This window comes from Marmota monax, unplaced genomic scaffold, assembly GCF_021218885.2.
Source record: "Marmota monax isolate L192 unplaced genomic scaffold, Marmota_monax_Labrador192_F-V1.1 WCK01_AAM20220418_F8-fsc01380, whole genome shotgun sequence".
NCBI classification, from domain to species: Eukaryota; Metazoa; Chordata; class Mammalia; order Rodentia; family Sciuridae; genus Marmota; species Marmota monax.
Genome location: NW_026692035.1, coordinates 1 through 9,776, shown reverse-complemented (window position 1 = coordinate 9,776; position 9,776 = coordinate 1). Strand labels below are relative to the sequence as shown.

The following is a 9,776-nucleotide window of genomic DNA, read 5'->3' as shown; positions in this document are numbered from 1 at the left end:
TGAGGGAGGGTTCTTCTTTGAAATTTGGGTATATGTGTGGTACTTTTAAGACATGGCTGAGTAAACCTGAGGTTCCATGCTGATGTGAATCTCATCAGATACCTGAGTTCTGGGGCTCTCACTATATTACTATTATAGTGAATTGAGGTGGGACTCGAGGTACATAAGCATCAGATGTTTTATTGGAAATTGGAGTTAGGCCCAGTGTAGATTACTCCACAACAGAGGGAATGTTAGGCAGAATTTCACACACATTTATTGGTAGAGCATTGTCTGCCAATGTAGGGAGTCTGATACACACATGTTCCTCCCATTTTATACCCATTGGCCTGACTACATATGACCTCTTGGCTAGTATTTGGGAAGCTCTCCCTGTGTGTATTCTCCAAAGGTTCCAAATAAGAGTCCTCACTACTTTTTTGCCCCTGTCTCAATCCAAACCTTAAATCTATATTGTAAACCTACACAGTGTGCATATTTAAGGGGATGTTGACTTATACATTCAATTACCAATGGTACACTGGCATATGTCATTATATATTGATTTATATGATATATCTGTGCATCCCATAATTTAAAAATATGAATCCAAGTTACACATCTAGTGCTCTTCTGTGTTTTAGATCTTACATATTTTATATATTTTTATAGATATTTGTCATATATACATTCTTATGAATATTCATGTTTTCTAATATCAATTTTATTATTGCATTACAATTACTCCTACCCCAAAACAAAATGTAATGTTGACTCTAACCTTACTCCATTACTTCAATCTTATTTGACAAAAGAGCATTTATAGAGTTGATCTTGCAGTACAGGAATGTGGGGTATCATCCACCTGCTGCAAACCTCAGAGGTGGAGACCAGAAAGATCCCTGGGGAATATTAAGGCAGATATGTAGGCCCTGAGAGGCATAATGTCATCTTCCAGGCCAAAAAAAAAAAAAAAACATGGTCAGAATGAGGTGATATGTCTGAATCAAGTTTTGTCTTCTCAGTCCAGGGAAGATGGACAAAACCAGGCCTGTCTGGGTACTTGATCCTGGGCATGTTGGTGTAACTTTGTCAACTTGTGAAATGTCACAGGAAGATGTGTGCAACCTCCATCTCATGGGGCCCTGGTCATCACCTGGTAAGAGAATGTGGTTGCCAAGGAAATGAAGTCACCTCACTTCATTGGCTAAGGAAGTGACCTCACCTCACTTCCTTGGTGATGGAACTCACTGAATTTGGAATCCAGGTAGCCAGACACCCAGAGCCAGACACAGTCCCAGTCTGCTCACTTGTTTTCAGTCACTAAGGACAGAGACATACTTTCTTGGCATCTACTGATCTGTGGATGGGCAAATGCCAGGAAAGCACTGGGGAGGGGTCTTTCCTGAGAATGAAAGTACTGAATTATCACGGAGTCAGGACAATTCCAGTGAGTTGTCCCAGTATTACCAGAGCTGAAACAGGATAGGCAATTACAGATGAACACAGTTTAACCTACCAGTCAGATGATGCTTTGGATAGAAGCAGACCCTCTCCACTTGTGTGTGTGTATTTTTGTTTTTTTCTCTTATTCCCTGAGAATATGGAGGGAAAACCATTTGTTTGGGTTTTCATTGACTATAGAGTTATGAGTTATTTTGCTGATGGCTACTGTTTGTAGGTTGATATATCCCTTTTAATCTTTCATTCTAGGGAGAAGAGGAAAAATGCATCAGTGGATGTGTCCTGTCTAGTGGAAACCTTCCAAGCACTCATTCTGGCAAATTAATGAATGGACTACTGCTTTCCTTGTGGATGGGGAACACCTACTATGTCCATGATTTTTTTCTATCCCTCTAATTCTTGGCTGCTACCCAGAAGGTGCACATAGGTTCCTGTAAAAGATATGTTCCACCCCCAAGCTCTCTGAAGTGGCCATATATTGGCTTGGTGAAGGGAAGCCAGAGCATCACTGTGAAATTCAGAAATCACTGTGAAAGGTAAGATCTTCAGAGGAGAGCCCAGCCTGCATATGCTCTACAGAGAAGTCATCCAAGTAGAATGAGCAGTAGGAGTAAATGCTATAGTCTTGGTCCTGTGGAAAACTCTGTGAAGGGCTTTGTTGTTCCCTATTGTTATGTTCCCATGAAAGTGAACAATTTCTTTGCCTCAGGCCTCTCTTTTGTGAAGCCTCAGGAAAAGCTGTTTCAAACGTGAAAGCACTTTTTAGCTTCCCTTGTTCTCAGGAAGTTTGTGAACCCACCGTGCCTTTAGGCAAATCAGGGGCACTGGATATTACATTTGCCAAAGTCCTGGAATTCTCTAGGTGATAAAAGATCCAGCCAGATATTGATGAGGCATGGCTACATGAAAGAAGATGAGTAGACTTTGGGCCATGAGGGAGGGTTCTTGTTTTAAGTGTGGGTATTTGTGTAGTTGTTGTAAGTGATGACAGGGTAAACCTCAGGTTCCACTCTAGTGTGAACCTCAGTGGAGACCTCAGTTGTGGGGCTTACCCAGTAGAGGGATTACAGCGAGTTGTTTGGTATTTTAGGTATCTAAGTCACAAGAGGTATCCTTAAGAACTTACAGCTAGGTCCGGTGTGGATTTCTCCAGAGCACTAGGGATCTCAGCCATGAGTTCACACATTTTTTTCTGTAGAGCCTTGTCAACCAAAGTTGAGAGCCTGATACACACATGTACCTCACATTTTATGCCCATTGGCCTGACTGCATGTGACCTCTTGGCTAGTATTTGGGAAGCTCTCCCTGTGTGTGTTCTCCAGAGGTTCCAACTAAGAGTCCTCAATACTTTTTTGCCCCGTCTCAATCCAAACCCTGCAGGACAACTTACTTCATTCTTGACATATGGCTATACCTTTACCCAAACAGTTTTGAAATTCCCATGGCCAAGAACCACTAGAGCACCTTAGGAACTTCTGTTGCTCATCATGATGGGATAAAAGAAGAACTTTATTGTGAGGAACTCATTAAAATTCTAGGTAACACAGACACCAGTGATTTTGAGCTCTCTGATAATGGGGCCTGTGGCAGATGAGTGAAGGTGTGTGCAAAGAAATCTGTGCAACGGCCATGTGGATCTGGCATTTCCTTCCAAACAGCATGTCACTGACATTATGCAGCAAGCACATCCTCATATGTCAAGGTATTTTGTTGTAGTGGTTCAGGGCTATGCTCAGAATCATGTTTCTACTCTGAATTGGGAAAGGTGTATAGGATAGCAGACAAGATGGTATTTTCTCCTGGAGGCCATGATTCACCATGATTTGCTATAACTCCTTGCACCACCATGTCCCAGTTGAACAACTTCTATTTTCTTGAATCAAATACCAAATTCCCTGTGATGGTTCAAGAACCACCATAAAAACTGGAGGATGTCCCAATGGCTTCACAATCCACATTGGGAGACATTTAGCCCCTAGTAGCAACAGTTCACCTCCAGGAAGAGGATTCATCTCTGCTGCCTTATGTCCACTGGAAAATACAAAAAATGCCTCTGTTTCAACCCAAATTCCACACTACCTCTTACTTCATTCTTGAAATATGGCTATATCTATAGCTTGAAAAATTGGAAATTCCCATAACCTAGAACCACTGGAGCACTTTAGGAGCTTCTTATTGCTCATCATGACTGAATGAGAAGGGGAATTCATTGACAGAAACTCATGAAAATGCTGGAGATTACAGAACCAGTGAGTTTGAGCATGCTGATGATGGGGCCTGGGGCATTGGAGAGGAGGTGTGTGTCAAGAAATCTGTGCCAAAACCATGAGGATGTGGTATTGGCTTCCAAACAGCATGTTTCTCAAATCATGCAGCAAGCAGACCCTCCTAAGTCAAAGCATCCTGTTGTCGAGATTGGATTGGAACTACGCTCAGAATCAGGGTTCTAGTCTGAGTTGGGAACATATATGGGATAGCAGTCAGGCTGATGTTTTCTCCTGCAGATATTGATTCACCACCTGTGATGTAACTATCTTCAGCACTATGTCCCAATTGACCTTTACATTCTTCTTCAAGCAAATATCAAACTTCCTGTGATGGCATTAGAACCATTGTGAAAGCTCGAGGATGGCCCAATGGCTTCACATTGCACACATGAAGACATTAAGCCCCAAGTGGCCAAAGTTCACCTCCAGGAAGAGGATTCAGCTCTCCTGCCTCATGCACATTAAAGAACAGAAAACTATGTCTTTCTCCAGTTCACACAAATGGAGATCCAGCTATGATTATCTTACTGCCAAGGGAGGCAAGGCTCCTGACAACAATACAAATTTCAAGTACCAAAACTTAGAGACAGGCTGTCAAGAAACTATTAGGCCAGCACACCTCCATGTTTGTGGAAGGTTTACCTGTACCTTAATTTTATACGCTTTTCTGCCAACTCCATCATTGTGAGCTTCTCAGCATACCCCATTCCAGATAACCCACCTCAGATATCATTCTTCTCCCTCTCTACTTGTGTTTTATTTGGGGCCATGGAAATTTTATGTCATTGCTTATGATGGCATTTTGGAAATACATTTGCATAGCACATGCTTGCATGACCTTGTAGGAATTTTCTTATTTTATTTATCATTCATGTATTCAATTTCTTACCCTAACCCTAACCCTACTAAATATTGACTACATTTCATAATATTATTGGTAAAACTAAACATAATAGAAAAGAAATACAGCTAAACCAGATGAGGCCTTACATATATTTGGAATTGCCTTTTCCATTTTGATTGTTAGGTGTTACCAAATTAGTCACATATTCATTAAAACACTTATCCATAAGTCCTCAAATTGAAAAAAAAAATGTAGAATATCCTTACTCTCACTACAATGTAGCCTGGGACAGAACACATATTTTCATATACATACATATTTTCATAGATGATTCCACATATATATTCTTATGGTTTCCCTGATGTTGGAAGGTACCAATTCTCTAAGCACAACATTCAGCATCAAGTTGGGCTGGAAATAAAAATTCAACCTAACATGACCTCCATCACAGGACAAGGATTGACATGAAAGCAGTGAAGGTAAATGAATATTTATGTGTACTTTGAAGGTTGTATATTCTATTATCAATGACATGTATCCATATCTATTCATATCTAATAGACTAATAAGTCTATTAGTATAGACTTATGTATATAATGGAGATACAGGGCACAAATTATGCAATATTGAATAGGTGAATAACTCTGTACTCTGACCTGAGTTGATAGTGTGTATTTACATGGACTCTTATGCATACTTTCACAAGCTCATTCCAACAAATATTCATATTTCCTGCTATACATAGTCATTTTCTCATACTCACTCTAACCTCATTCAATATTGAATAGTTACCCTAATTTTGCCACAGTAACTATACCTAATGATATGGATATTGATTTATGCATTCCTTATCATTGGTACATAGCCCTTAATTTAGTTCATATTCAATCTATGATATATCCAATCAACCCCATATTTAAAATTGTGTATACATATGATTGACTTTAAATAATTTCTTGTTTTAGAACACATATATTCATACATGTGTTCTTACTTATTTTCATATGAATATTCTTCTGATCATACATCATATTTAGTAAACACATTCATTTTCTAAGCAAAACCCAAATAAACTCATTATGTGTAATGATTCTTAATGTAACCACAATACTTAGATCTACTTTGAATTTATGCATATTCATGAATATCAGATTGTGTGCATATTTTTATAATATTTTTTAAAGAGAGGGAGAGAGAGAGAGAATATTTTAATATTTATTTTTTAGTTTTTGGTGGACACAACATCTTTATTTTATTTTTATGTGGTGCTGAGGATCAAACCCAGCGCCCTGTGCATGCCAGGTGAGCACACTACCACTTGAGCCACATCCCCAGCCCATTGTGGGCATATTTAAATCACAGTTTCAAATTTCCCTTTTATGTTTGCATGAAAAATATTATGTATTCATCTTAGCATACATACATGCATCAACTGGATAAAAATTGTGATATATAAAACACTCCATATATCTTCCCCTATCGAAAAACTCTAACGTGTACATTTTCCAATATTTGCACAAGTATGGTGAAAAAAAAGACTCATGTTATCTGACATACATCTTCATTTCATAAAAGAAACCTTACTGACACAAAATTCAATATTAATCCTGAACTTTTGTTTGTACCACACCTGAACTTTAAAAGAAATCCTGTATTCCTATGAATGTACATGTGTATGTTGAGCAATCCATTCAATATTCAATGATATTGGTGCCTACAGATTTTGTGTTTTCATAATATTATATATTCTGCCATTCACAATTTAAAAATAGTAATAATCATTTAACTCACCTGATACATTTCTATATCTCAGGACTTACATATTTTTATGTTTTCATACATATTTTCTCATGTTCCTTCTAATGTTTATTCATGTGTGCTAACATTCACATTCAATATCTAACACAACCCCTGTTGCCAAAGAAAATTCAATACAAATCCTCAACTCATTCTTCTTCCTAAATCTACATTGTAAATGTGCCCACTGTGCATATTTTAGTGGATGTTGACTTATACATCCACTTATCAATGTACACTTCCTAGATCATCATATATTGATTCTTAGGATACATTGTGGTGTCAGTGAATTAAAAAATAAGTATCTAAATTGCCCACCTAGTGTCCTTCTATGTTTCATCTCATACATACTTTTATGTTTTCATATCAATTTTTCACCTATACATTCTTATGAATATACATGTTTCCCAATACTGATATTCTTCCTCTCCAATGACTCCTAACCAAAATCCAAATGTCCTGTTAACTCTAACCTTACTTCATTTCCTTAATCAAATTTCATAGAAGAGCATGTATAGAGTTGGGGTTGCAGTACAGGTATTTAGAGGAACTTAGACCTGCTGAGAACCTTAAATGTAGATGTCAGAATGTATCCTGGGGTACATAAATGCAGCTCATCAGCCCTGAGAAGCATAATGTCAACTTCAAGAGAATTCTGCTGGATAGGTAGATCTTGAAGCAGAATGAGCAGCAGAATTCATTCATTGCCATTGCCTTGGTCCTGTGGAAAAGTGTGTCCAGAGATTTGTTTTTCCCTATTGTTCTGATCCCCTGACTGTGAGAAAGGTATTTGCCTCAGGAAAAGTACTTTGGAAATTTGCATGAATGGGCTGCATCTGTTCTTCAGTGCTAAACGTTTTTCCCCACCTGTGTGAGGCAATGAATTAGATCCTCAGCACCACATAAAAATAAGTAAAGAGATGTGTGTCCATCCAAAACCAATATTATTAAAGAAAACACAATTCTGGGTGGAGAATATCCACTTCTTCATGTAAGGTTGCAAACATTCATGAAATAAGAACAGGGACCATTTTTGTCAAATGAATTTGTCCTCACACTAAGGTAGCTAGTCCAAAGGTGTTTGAGTTCCTTCTGGCTCAAATACACATAAAAATCCCACCATTTGCAGACACTTGGCATCTAATTTGGATTGAATAGCAGTATGTACTCTTGGCCCATTTTATCTTCCCTCATTCTCAGGAAGGGTGTCAAGCCTACCATGACCTTAGACAAATGAAGGGCATGGACACTTCCACTTAACCATTCTGGACTTGTGTAGTTCTGGAATCCTCCAGTCGGATATTTAGGATGAGTGTTTATAAGGAAGAAGATGAGTGGACTTAGTTCCATGAGGGAGAGTTCTTGTTTGAATGGTGGTTATTGGTGAGGTGGTTGTAAGAGATAGTTGTGTAAACCTCAGATGTAACAGTGGTGTGAATCTCAGCAGAGACCTGCATTCTGGGGCTTACCCAATACATGTGTTTCAGCAAATTGTTTAGGATTTTAGGTACCCCAGCACCAGAGATGTCTTTGGGAAATGAAAGCAAGGCCCAGTGTGGATTTTCCACAACATCAGGAATCTCAGTGATGAATTCACACATTATTCTCTGCAGAGCCTTATGAGCCAAAGTTGAAAGCCTGAAACACACATGTTTCTCAAAATTTAGACCCATTTGAACGGCTGCATGCAGCCTGTTGACCAAGATCTGCAAAGCCCACTTGGCATGAGTTCTACAGATGTTCCAGCTAAAGGAGATTCTTCACCAATTATTAGCCCTTGTCTCAATCCAAATTCCACATAACCTCTTACTTCATTCTTCAAATATGGCCATACCAATAGCCTGAAAATTTGAAAATTCCCATGACCTGGAACCACTGAAGCACTTTAAAATAGCTCCTTATTGCTCGTCATGACTGAATGACAGAGGGAATTCATTGACAGAAACTCATGAAAATGCTGGAGATCATAGAACCAGTGAGTTTGAGCATGCTGATGAAGGTGCCTGGGGCAGGAGAGTAGGTGTGTGCCAAGAAATCTGTGACAAAACCATGTGGATGTGGCATTGGCATCCAAACAGCATGTTTCTCAAATCATGAAGCTAGCAGACTGTCCCAAGTCAAGGCATCCTGTTGTGGAGAATTTTTTGGAGCTATACTCAGAATCAGGGTTCTAGTCTGAGTTGGGAAATATGTATGTGATAGCAGTCAGGCTGATGTTTTCTCCTGCAGATATTGATTCACCACCTGTGATGTAAGTCCCTCTAGCACTTTGTCCCAGCTGAGCTTGATATCCTTCTTTAAACAAATACCAAACTCCCTGTGATAGCATTAGAACTACTGTGAAACCTAGATGGTTTCCCAATGGCTTCACACTGCACACAGAGACATTCAGCCCCCACGGGTCACAGTTTATCTCCAGGAAGAGGATTCAGCTCTCCTGCCTCATGCACATTGGAAAACAGAAAACTATGTCTTCTAGTTCACTTAGGTGGAGATCCAGTTGTGATTTTCTAACTTCAAAGAGAGCCAACACTCAACAGCAACATAAATTTCAAGTACCAAAATTGTAGAGGCAAGTTGTCAAGCAATCATTAGGCCAGCACACTTTCATATTTGTGCCTTGTTTACCTTTACCCTATCTTTATACTCTTCTCTATTACCTCCAACATTTTGAGCTCCTGAGCATTTCCCATTTCAGATATGCAATCACAGACATCCTTCTTATTCTCCCTATAATTGTCTCTTATTTTGGGCAAAGGTAATTTTATCTCACTGTTTAGGAGGGCATGTAAGTATTTTTGCCTATCACATGTTCAAACACACATTCTTTGAATTTTCATGTTTTACAGTCTACTTATTCAATCTCTAACCCTAACTCTAACCCAATTAAATATTGACTACTTATTCAAACATTATTGGTAAAACTAAATGTAATATCAACAAAAAAAACAGATACTATGAGATTTTACATATATATTCTGTTTCCTTTTATCAATGGAATTGCTACACAACTAGTCACATATTCACTATAATACTTATCCATGAATACTCAAATTTTAAAAATGCATACTATCATTACTCTCATCATAATGTACCCTGGGTGAGAACACGTATTTTTATATACATATATATTGCCACACATATTATCACATTCATTCTTATGAGTACTCTATTTTAGAAGATACAAATTCCCATACCAGAACACTAACCCTAAAATTTGCATGAACTGAAAAATAAACCTTACATGACCTCCATAATAGAACTAATTTTTACATAAAATCATGTACAAAAAAATGAATATGTGTACCTTCAATTATATATATTCAATTATGAATGGCACATTTGTATGCATATTCCTATCAACTAGTGTATATATATACTAAATATTTAAGGTATGAGTCATGCTGTAACCTGAGTTCTTACAT

The 9,776-nt window shown here is 38.2% G+C and overlaps 1 long non-coding RNA gene across 1 annotated transcript; it reads left to right on the top strand.

The window, feature by feature from the left end:
- The first annotated feature begins 242 nt into the window (after window positions 1–242).
- LOC124099186 (uncharacterized) lies at window positions 243–6,273 on the top strand. Its single transcript, XR_009227868.1, has 2 exons — window positions 243–1,138; window positions 1,693–6,273. It is a non-coding gene; the product is annotated as an uncharacterized LOC124099186 (long non-coding RNA).
- The last annotated feature ends 3,503 nt before the right edge of the window (window positions 6,274–9,776 follow it).